We start from the raw sequence: 12,093 nt of genomic DNA on the forward strand, positions 1-12,093 counted from the left end.
ATAGAGTCAGAGCAGAAGGACACAGTCCCTAAGATGCCAGGCTCCTAACCATGGTGACAGGACCCCCTCCCACTGACCATCTGCACAGTCCTAATCAGCCACAGCTCCCCCCATGCTGGAGAACATCCTAGGCCTGACACCTCTTCAAATTTCCTTTTGAGAAACTAGGAAACCTCTCCTCAGCAAAGAATGTAATAAAAGGCCCTAAGATATCAGGTAGCAGGGGACCCTGAGGTGACCTCAGAGGCTGAGACTCACATGGGCATGGGGGACAGTCATCCAGCTGCTGTCTCTGGAGAGCTCCCTCTCAAGGACAACTAAGTCCCACCTTGTCGCCAAGTCTGTCCACACAGGCTGGGCCTTTCTCCTCAGCTGGGCTACCCTGGGCCAGCATCACAGGCCTCCGCTAGAGTCCACGGCAAGCTCCAAAGATTCTCCAGAGCAGTGATCTCTGAAACTTTGGATCCCACACTTCATCATTAAAAAATGATTAGGCATATGTATTTCTGATAGATATATAGCTACTATTTATATAATATATGCATGTAATATTTACTAGCACAAAACATATGCAAAACTAGAAATCTTAAAAAGACAAGATAAAAAAATAAAGAGAAATTCTAATATTTTTCTCCCTACACCCCAGTAGTCCCTGCAACACATCCCCTTTGGAGACTAAGGCTCTAAAGTTGTGTGAGAGGAAGAAGTCAGCATATGTTATGCTACTAACCAGTCCTTTGGGACCTTAGTTGCAGGCCTAACCTTCCCTTGGCTCAGAGTGTGCTCTTGTTCCCCTCTGAGGATGCTACATGTTGGGTAGAACCCTTACCCCTTCTGGCATTGCCTGCTGTCCAGGGAATTTGCCAAGAACCCACATTCTTCTTCATTAGTGCCCATCCCAGAGCACGGGGACACATATGCTAATCAAGTCCCAGAAGCATCCCTTAATTTCTCAAGGGAGGTATGAGAACCAAACTAACTTGCAGCATTAAGGGAAAAGAAAAACACATAAGTACCCATGCTGTCTCACAATGTCTCCAGCAAGTCTGCCTCAGTGTCAGCCTCTCAGCACCCCTAGATCACCAGCCCACCCCAGAGGGTCGCCAGTTCATGAAGGATGCCAAGAAAAGTCAGGATATCCCTTACTTGCTATATCCTCCCCCGCTAGTTGTTAGACTTTAACTTCTTTAACTTACCTAGTTGTTAGACTCACAAGTTTTCTAGTTAGACTTAGAATATGTCTAAATTCTCTAGTTTTTAAAGGTGGGGGAATGGGAGACAGGGACGAAGACAGGGCAAATGTGAAAAGAAAAGGCAGACAAGAAAAGAGAGAACTTTTAAAAAAGTAAAATAGCACTTAGAACTACAACGCCCAGAGGCAAAAAAGCCAGGAGAAGCAGAATTAAGTCTGCATAGATCCCGAGCACACAGGGTGAGGACACAGCCTCACAGCGAACAGCAATGCCACAGGAAAAAGGAGAGGGGGAAATGGATTCCTAAAAAAGAAAAGTACCAGATGAGCACCTGCTGAATGGGGAGGCTTTGGAGATGGGAGTTGCTGGGAAGGAAAATAAGGAAACAGAAGCCAAAGGGGAGGGTGTATTGGCTCACTGCATGACCTGGAACCAAAGGGTGGAAACTGGGGACAAGTCAAAAAACACACACCAGCCAGGGGTGAGGCCTGAAGGACCCGAAAAATGGCAGTGTTGGCTTATCTGGGACTGTTGGGTCGGTGTGCTTCCAGACCTCCCTCACACTGTCCTTGACCAGTCCTGTGGCCCCCGAACTCCAGGTAACAGAGTGGATGCAAAAGTTACCCCATCCCAAAGCAGCAAAGCAGTCCTATCCAGAGACTTACCCTTTTCACAGGCCTCCCTTTCTGCGGTCAGTGGTGGCAGCGCCACCCAGTGGCTGACAGCGGTGGTGTGGTGGACCGCACTTCACCACAATTCCTTCCCCCAGCCTGCCCAGGTTCTGCTCAAGGGCTACCAACACCTCCTCACTGCGTGCCTACTTGTGAGTCACCTCTCAGGACGGATGAACAGACCCAGAGGAGGAGGGGCACACTCAAGCATCTGGTAGGGCCGCCGGGAGCTAGCAGCCTAGGACACCACCATTGGCCTTTAGCTGTGGGCAGCCAGATCTGTTCAATAGCGACAGCTAGTGGTCAAAAGCAAGGTGCTCTGAGCCTCCAGGGGAAAGAAATTTCAAGGTATGGGGAAATCAAGACAGAGTCTTGGCTGCAAGTGGAGGCTAGCATATACCCAAAGCCATCCTTGGGTAAAATGGTACATAGAAAACCTAAACTCTTTACAGTGATGTGCAAGGACCCTGGCCACCTCCCCAGACACACCTCAGGTCACCTGCCATGCTTTGGATTCCCTGAGGACACAGAACCACTGGTCCTCTGAAGGCGCCCTGCTATTCCCACTGTACCTCTACCCAAGCCACCTCTTCTGCCCAGACACTCTTCACTCTCCCCATAGTCTGCTTAACTCCTGCTCATCCTTTAAGACTCAGCTCAACCACTACCCCCTCTAGGAAAACTTCCCCCCTTCCGCCAGGGCCCACCCCTCAAGGCTGGGATGGGTGCTCTCCCACCCCTCTCCCGTGCCTCTATAAATTTCTGTATTTGCCTATCACTTGAGTTTACCAACTCTAAATTTACCTTTTAAATTGTCTTACATAACTACATCAAGGGACTTACTGTATTTTACTCATTGTTACAACCCTAGTACCAAACACAGATCTTGGCATGTATAAGGTATTTAATTAACATTTCAGAACTAGAGGACTCTTAGAGCCTAATACTGGGAAAGGCTTTAGGGGAAACTGAGACCCACAGAGACAAAACAACTTTGCATTTCAGGAGAGAGGCGTAGATGGATGTAAAAGTCATTTCTCCTGATTCCAGACCATTACTCTTTTCACCACACCACCCTGGTTTTGCCTCCTTGCCAACACCCAGCAGCACTGAACTATCATGCTGGTAGGAGGACCCTCACCTCTCTGCAGCTCTCCTGACTTTGCCGTCTCCAGCAGTGCCCTATACCTTAGCTCTACTCCTTCCGGCCCACTTCCTGCAAAATTTCTGATCAGAAGGAAACCACGTCTTCATGAAACTGCTCCAGCAAACCCTCTCCTGAGATTTTCATCCTCAAGGATATATATATATTTTTTTTTTTGTTAATAAATTTATTTATTTATTTTTGGCTGTGTTGGGTCTTCGTTTCTGTGCGAGGGCTTTCTCTAGTTGCGGCAAGCGGGGGCCACTCTTCATCGCAGTGCACGGGCCTCTCACTATCGTGGCCTCTCTTGTTGTGGAGCACAGGCTCCAGACGCACAGGCTCAGTAGTTGTGGCACACGGGCTTAGTTGCTCCGCGGCATGTGGGATCTTCCCAGACCAGGGCTCGAACCCATGTCCCCTGCATTGGCAGGCAGATTCTCAACCACTGCACCACCAGGGAAGCCCAAGGATATATTTTAAAAGAAGAAAACACATAACTGCATGCATGAAGATGCTTACTGGCAGCACTGTAGTAAAAGCTAAAAATTAGAAATGACCAAAATCTCCATATAAATAAAATTAAGTTCCTCCATATAATCTCCATATAAATCAAATTATCAATCACATAATGCAAAAGCTAAAAGGAGTATCAACACATTGGGATGATTTTTTAACTTCATTTATTAGCCAATATTTCCATATACTCACTATGTTCAGACATTATTCTACTGTATGAATATTAACTCATTTAATGCTCAAAATGACCCTATGAGGTAGGTGCTATTATGATTCCCATTATTTATGTCAGAACACATTTGATTTGGTCCAATAAAAAATAGAAGTTAAGAAGTACCAGACACTTATTTGGGGGGAGCTCTGTGAGGCACGTCAAATGTTTTTCTTCCACAGAGTAGTGTAACACATATTCTTAAAAGAACCTGGTCCGTTGAGTGAGTTTTAAAAGTTACATATTTTATTAAACACAAAAAATATAATAATAATAAAAATATTTAGATTATCAAAAAATTACATATTTTAACTTTTGCCATCATCTCATGGATGGAGAGGTTCCACATGTTTATTGATCTTTTGAAGTGATAACTTTAAACATTTTTATCCTATAGATATACTTGTGAAATTATACCAGACAAAAACTCACTGAAACCACTCCTTCATATTCATACAACTGCAGATCCAAGTGAGGATCCATTACCTCCACCACTAATAGGTCACAAGGGCTAAAATAATAGTGACAGCTAACATGTACTGAGTACTATATAAGTGTTAGATCATGTAATCTTTAAATAATCCCGTAGGGTAGGGATTATCATTATAGTCATTTTACAGAGGAAGAAACTGAGATGTAAAGAGGTTCAATAATTTACTAAACTGAAACAGGCAGTAACGGTGAAGCCAGGCTTCCAACACAGGCAGCCCTACTTCGGAGCACCCTTGCTGCTCTATTGCCCTGGGCTGCCACTCAGGGCAAAACCCTTCAGAGTGAGCAGCAGGAGGTATCAGATACGATACATAAAGTAATCTTGTTCCGAAGTTGAACGTTATCCCAGCTCTGAATTTATCATTGCAATTACAGAAAATTATAATATTATAACTCATAGTTATTTTTATGTCTATTAAATGGTATTAACCAGGGGTTAATCATTATCCTGAGCAATTCTAGGGAGCCATGGCTGCCATTCAATAATAAGGAAATTATTAAACAGATCGCAGCACACTCACATTATGAAAGATTGTGACAACCCTAAAAAGTAAAAATATGAAAAAAGGTAAAAACATGAAAACTATTTATAATACAGTATCAAGTGGAAAAAAAACCACTTAATTGTAGATTCACAACACAAAATCTATATTTTAAAAAAAAAAAAGATGTGTGCATAGAGGCAAAAACTAGAAGGGAATGTAAAAATTATGAAACTAATTTGTGTTTGGGTGGTAAGATGAGGTCTTTCTTTTTCTATTTTAAAAATTCTTTTAAGGGTATCAAATTACCCCTTTTTAGAACTGAAAAAAAGAAAATGAAAGAAAAATCTGAAGGCTTTCTGACCCATTTCTCCACCAAGCTGCTTTCATTATTAGTCTTCAGAGCCCTGGAATGCTCTCTGCGGAGCAGGCTGACAGCCGTCTAACATGTCAGCGCTCTGGTGAGATCAGTCTGGGTTCATTTTACTGCATCAATTCAGATATTCTCTGTTACGGATAATAGATTGTGCTGAGTATAAAACAGATCTGAAAGGTAAGGGTAGAAATGTAGACGTAAGATGTATTGAAAAGGCTCTGGAGGATATTACAGTTTGGGAATGTGAGGCCATCTGTGAAATAATTGGTATTGTTTAACTGAAGCTGTGGCCAGAAAATGACAATTTAAACTAGGAAGGAAAATTGTCAGTTTCAGAAAGAGGATAACACTATCAAATAACCTAATTTTACCACAGAGCAAACGTCTCTGGAATTACAGTGTTAGTGAGTACGGTTACTATTGTTGAGGCTCTTAGATTTCTTGGCTTAAGACAAAGGTACTGGTTCTGACGACCCAGGCTCTCATGAAAAAACAATATGGAAGTGAAGTAAAGTAAGTGAAAGCATGTTTTAAAGAACAGAAGCTTCATATTTTTAATTTTTTCTTAAATGACTTTTGGTAGCTGAGTAATTTATGTAAGTATATTGTTTTTAATAAATAAGGTGGCTTTTTAGTGATAAACTAGAAGTTCTCAGAGTCCTGCTATTGGACAACTCACCCTGGGGAGAGGAGGGCAGTGCTTTAATTGAACCCTAAAAAGCAGTAATTTTTAAAGTTCAGAAAGGGGTATGGCATACCTAGGGGATAACTCATGATGATATTTGATTCAGAGATAAGCCTTATTTTGTATTCTGACAGGTCCAAGGGGACACAGTCCGAAACAAAGTCTAAAGGGAGAAACTAAGTTGCTCTGAAGACTAACACCCAGTTTTTCCTTTTAGTCCAAACAGAGATTGGTGTCTGGGAGGCCCTCCTTTTCTGGCCTACCTTCTTCTTTGTTTTTCTATCTGTCCATTCTAACACACACACACACACACACACACACACACACACACACACACACGCACACGCACACACACCTTCCACCCCAACCCCAGGCTTAAAGTTGCATCCTGTCTGGGCCCTTCCAGGTCAAAGGCAGTGAGATGGTCCTTCTCAGGAGCCTCGGATGAAAAGTAACTTGTTCCTTGCTCAGTGCTGAGACCCACAGGAATGGATCCACAGTTAGTTGTGCATTGGGGTTAAGACTTTCAGATTCTTAGCATCTATACAATAGATGAATCTCATGCCAATATTGATCATCTCTCACAGCGTAACTTGGAGGTTTTAGTACAGTAAAAGGTCCTCTATCAACAATGATGACAGAAAGCAACAAAAGAGAAGAGGACTGAGAATTCTGTCCTGCCATGAATGTGAAGTTGTAACTCCACTGTTAGAGAAGCAAACTTGCAAATGGACAAGTTAAGAAGATATTTATCTTCTCCTAATGAGTTTAGACTGTATCACCTCTGAGAATGAATATTTGTCCTAGGGATGTTTGTATGGACATCTGATTAAACAGTTACCAGCTAGACACTTGGAAGACTAAAGAGGAAAGTCTGCAAGTCTGCACTGGGGAAAACTTGAATGGGAGCAGACTTAAGTATGCCCACCCTGAGCTGCTCTGCAGGACTCGGAGTTCCAAGCTCCCCTCACCACACACCCCTGGTACCTTCTGCAAAATGTGGGTTGCCAAGGCCCCTAGGTACTATTCTGTTGAATGTCTGTGACCTTATTCTAAAGTGAATAACTTAGAATTCAGGAAGGCATTGCTGAGAAAATATTGGAGGGACAACTTCTTTTGAGCAAGGTTGCCATTTCCCAAAAAATGAATAAGGAGTCATCCAGTAGAGTGGAAAGGAGGAACAAGATTAGAACTAGTAGCACCCACAGGGGGCCCTCCATGGGTTAACTAGGGGTTAACTTCATAGTGTTATTTCTTGGAGTATAGGAAAAGTCATGTTAGCATACAGTTTAAAATTTTTTCTTTCATAATTGAGATTCCCGGTCATTATCCCAACCCTACCATAAAATCTGATAATCCTATACCTCCTTGTGTGATGTTGTGAAGGGCAAAGCAACAGGGATCTAAAGCATAGTGTTTCTTATCCTATATTTACCCCTTCATAGGAGCTCATAGAGGGCTCAGTATCTATCAAGGAGACCATATCCCAAAGTTCAGGATATGACCATCAACAAAGGGACCTGGAAATAGTGAGGAGAAGCACAGAATGCTGGCCAGTAAATGCCAGGTGGTCAACTCAACAGGGGCCTGATCTAAATCCTTCTCTTTAATAACCCACACTAGAGGAAGGGGACCCTCAGGTAGAGGTAGGTAGATGATTAGACTATCTATCTCTACTTGAGTCTAATTTGGTAAAGCAGAGTTTCTTAAATCCATCTTATCCAGATTTTCAAAACACTAGCATAGTTACACAAATAACTCTAAATTTATTTTAGTTTCCATTGAATTATATTTACTTTCCATGTATCGTTTATACATTTTTACAGATGTGCTTTTGCTTTTTTAAATTGATTTGGCTTGCTAGTAGTTTATTTTATTGCTTTTGTCTTCTATTGGTCTTTACACCTCTCACCACAAACACACACGAGGACAAGTTCCTGAATTTATTTATGAATAAATAAATGAATTCTACTCTAAATTCCAATTTATTCTATTGCTTTCCCCTTTTATCTCCCTTTTATTCTTACCTCCTTTCTTTTTTTAGAAATTTATTTGAAAATAAATAAATGGCTAATTTGTTTTTAATCCCCCTTATTTAAGTAATGAAAATATTTAAGACTGCGAATACAAAAATATTTAAGACTATGCCTTGGCCATATCTCGTAGATTTTGTTCTTAATATTCTCATTAGCATTGTTTTCAAGTCATTCTTAGTTACAGATTTGGTTTCCTCTGTATTTCAAGAGTAAACCAGGAGGATTTTTTTTTCCTGGATTTTTTTTCAACTTTTGCTATTTATTTCTAATTTTACTGTACTATAGTTAGAAAATCCTGCTGTAAGAGATAAACTTGTTTTAATGTTTGTTTTTTTTCTATATTCTTTTGTATTCATGAAATATAATAATTTTTATTGTGGTAAAATATACGACATAAAGTTTAGAATTTTAACCATTTTTAACTGTACAGTTTAGTGACACTACTTAAGTAATTCACATTGTTATGCAACCATCCACCATTATCCATTTCCGGAACTTTTTCATCATCCCAAACTGTGCTTTTGGTGTCACGTTCAAGAAATCATTGCCAAATCCAATGTCCTGAAGATTTTGCCCGAAGTTTTCTTCTAAGAGTTTTATAGTTTTAGCTGTTACAGTTAGGTCTTTGATCCATTTTGAGTTCATTTTTATTTATGTGATAAGGGTCCAACATCATTCTTTTGAGGGTAATACACTTTTAAACAGAAAGCAAAGAATCAGAAAATATTAGCTCCAGAAGGGGCCCTCCCCATTTACGAATGAAGAAATTGGTATAGAAATAAAATAATAAGCCAAGCTCACACAACTGATTGAGGGCAGCAGCAGACTAAAAGTCAAATCCTGTCTATTTTCAATGTGTTACACTAGACTAATGTTTGCTTTTTTTTAATGAAGTTTGCTTTATGATCAATACAGTGAATTTTTTGACGCTTCATGGGCATTTGAAAATAAGGTACATTCTCTGTTTTCAGAGTTCTCTGTGTGTGTGTGTGTGTGTGTGTGTGTGTGTGTGTATGTTTCTCTTTCTTTCTGTCCATATAGATAGATAGGTATGACAACCTTATTAATTGTATTATTCTCAGAACATAGTATTAAGAGCTCAGGCTCTGATGTCAGGCAAACCTACGTGACCTTGAACTCACACTTATAACCTCTCCAAACCCCAGTTAAAGTAGAGGTGGTATCCCATTGAATGTATAACCCTAAAAGGGATTTCAATCTTCATACACATTTCTTTCTGACTTTCAGTGGAACCCAAATAGTTGGCCCACAGGAACTCCTATTACCATCACCTGTCCTCTCTTATGCTCTAGCGCCCTAAACTCCCAGAACCCTCTCATACTTCTATGCCCATAACATTCTATTACTCTGCCATCTTGGGCTCCCCAGCCCCTCTGTCCTCATTCCCATCTCCATGTGCCAAGCTTCAGGCACAGGACCTTGGGCTATTGTCTCTCATCCTGAGGGAATGTCGTTTCCCTTCAGTCCCAGTGCTTGAGAATTCATCCTCTGCATTTTCCCCTGCCTACTCCTGTTCTCTTTCTCCCCAGAGAATGGAGGCAGTAGTAGACAACCGAGAAGATTGTGACATACTCCCAACCTCTTAATAATTGTTATCTTATCACAGCTATTTAAAAGTCTCATTACGTGCCTCACACGTGAAGTCTTAGACTTCATGGGAGCCACATAAATCATCCATTCAGACACTGAATGGACCATTCAGACAAGATAAATTGCACAAAGGTTACAAAGCTACTCAGTCAACTTGTCCCAATCCGGTTCCCTCTCCACCATCTTATACTGAACTTCTTGGGAATTTCCTGACTATCGCATTTGTAATAGTTTCTCTTTAATGCACACAGATAAGTTACTTTTAGATTTTCCCCCAAATTTCCTAGTTCAGTGGACTAGGAAATATTTTCATAAGATTCTGCCTGTTATTGCTCCCTGATTTCCCAGCCACCCAACCTCCATCTTTTCACCTTCCCCTACCCCCTGTCCCCCAGCCCACTGCTTCAGAAAGGAGGAAATTCAGAGCTGACCTCATGCCAGAATTCTGAAAAAAATAATACCAGTACTTTAGAAGAGCAGAAAGTCTTTACAACGCCAGGATTGGGAAGAGGTAAAGTAAGAAAAGAGAAAATCCTTACACAGAGAACTACCTGATACACATGAAAACCTACACTGGAACCTCTCTTCTAGGTCAAAAAGGCCTTTTTTCCCCCTTCATAGAAACTGCAAGGTTTGAATCTGACCCAGAGACCTATCCTTGTCTAAGCTAGAAAGGGATTTCTGACTTGAAACTGACCGAGAGCTCAGACCAATCGAAGAGCAAGAGAGAGGGTGGCTGGGATGCCCACTGGTGGGAGGAGCTCCTGAGCCCAGCCCTGAAGGCCTCAAGGGTTCAGGCGCCCCTCAGATCGCACCAGAGAGCAAGAGAGAGGAACTGGGGTGAGCGAGTATTGTGGCTTTGTCTGTTTCCTGTTTCAGCAAGGCTGCTGTGCACAAAGACAGTACCAAGAAGGGAAATGCTAAGGGGGCCCAGAGCCATGGATTGAGAGCTTGCCCCATCAGAGACCAGAGCCGAGATCTGCCCAGGAGCTGGGATGCTTTCCTGAGCTGCTTGGGTTGGAGCCTGGGACCCAAGGTAACTGAGGAGGAGGCTTTTGTGTCCAGGTTGGGGACCTCCGACTCTGGGGTGGGGGCAGAAGATGCTCTGTCTGCCAGCTTCCCTGGTCTGAAGGGGGAGACACTGGAGCGGATGTTGTAGTTTGAGTGTTGGGGGTTGGGTAAACAGGAAAGTGTCCCGCGTTGGTCTCCAGAGGCACAGCTTCCATCACTCTCTGCTCCATCCATAAGATTAGATTAGCAGTGAGTCAGATGACTAAGGGTTCAGGCTCCCCACTGATGGGAGGTACATTTTACAGCTCCCTTCACAGCAGGGACCCCATAGCACCAAGCTGCCTTCCCCGCAGCTTGGGTGCAGGCCCTTCTCTCCTAGCTCACTCTGAGAGCTCTCGGCTAGGAAGGCCAGACCGTTCGTTCATGCAGGAGGTCATGTATCACACACACAGCAGGGAATTAAGACCAAAGACTGGGAAAGGCAGCAACAAAGCACTGTCAAGTGAGGGCAGCGCCCTGATCTTCCCCTGTGGCAGTGAGGACCGTCTCCCCCAGCCAATACCACCCCTTCCCAGAGCTCCATGGGCCCCGTCATGCCACCAAGGGCTGCCTGGGCACTGGCCCAGTGACCTTTCTTTGAAGCACACGGGGACCCATTCCTTTTTCTTCTACAGCCCATCTCTGTCAGTCAGCCATCCACATGGTTTCTTGTGTTTAAGCAAATCAGAATAGCCAAGACCTCCCAGAAAGTTGGGTATGATTCTACCCAGGTGTGCCAAACCAAATCCTACCCAGTGTGAAAGCCTGGGGGCCTGAGAACACTCACGTGTCTGAGGAGACTTTTCCACTGCAACTCCCAGCTTGGGTAGCAAGGGCTAACGTCTGCCCCCTCAGGAAACAGAGCAGGGCAGCCATGTGTTTCAGTGAACTAGCGTAGACAGAGCCCACACACTTATCTCTCCCCAACAGCCCTCTCTTCTTCACAGCAGGAGGCAGGAGGATTCTCCACAATCAAGGGATCTGCCTCGTCTACGAAGCCTGAGGGATTACCTGGAACCAACAAGGGAGGGGACCTAACGCCCCACATTTTAAAGGTGGGAAGCAGGCAGGCCTCTCTTCTTTGCCTTTCTGCCAGGCCTAACTGAGATGGCAGTTGTATCCAGACCACAGAGTAGTCCTTTCTCCCTGTAGCCCACACCCAGAAGTCAGATGAACAGAGCAACAGTAAATATGATTTCAACCAGGGGCCAGCATCGCCTCCGTGGGGTAGACAGTGCCCCTTCAAAGAGAAAGGGGGTGGGGGAATTGGAGGATGAGGCATTCTCGGTCCTGGAGTGCTAGGTTAGCTCGGGACGTTTGTCTTATAGCACTGAGTCTTCAATATCCAAGATCAGTAGGACAGGAGTGATAATAATCATATTATTATAAAACGCTAACATTTATTGTGTGCGATGTCCCAGATGCTTGACGTGCATTTTCTCTTTAATCCTCATAACCTTAGGAGGTAGGTTCCCACTTTATAAATGAGGAGACAGAGACATAGAGACAGTTAATAGCTCGTTCAAAAGCACGCGGGTAGGAGATGACAGGGCCAGGACAGGAGTCCACACAGTCTGAGTCCAGGGTCGGGGCACCCCACCTCCCCCATTTACGGCAAAATAACTA

General features: G+C 43.3%; 1 long non-coding RNA gene across 1 annotated transcript in view; it reads right to left on the reverse strand.

The window, feature by feature from the left end:
- Positions 1 to 6,174, reverse strand: part of LOC309632954 — a 36,622-nt gene extending 30,448 nt beyond the window's left edge. The window contains exons 1-2 of the long non-coding RNA XR_014247185.1: positions 6,088 to 6,174; positions 1,859 to 6,053 (exon numbers count right to left, since the gene is read on the reverse strand). This is a non-coding gene — a long non-coding RNA (uncharacterized lncRNA). The remainder of the gene's footprint in view (positions 1 to 1,858; positions 6,054 to 6,087) is intronic.
- Positions 6,175 to 12,093: the final 5,919 nt, after the last annotated feature.

The sequence above is a fragment of the Balaenoptera borealis genome (genome assembly GCF_965194805.1).
Source record: "Balaenoptera borealis genome assembly, chromosome: 1".
Lineage (NCBI taxonomy): Eukaryota > Metazoa > Chordata > Mammalia > Artiodactyla > Balaenopteridae > Balaenoptera > Balaenoptera borealis.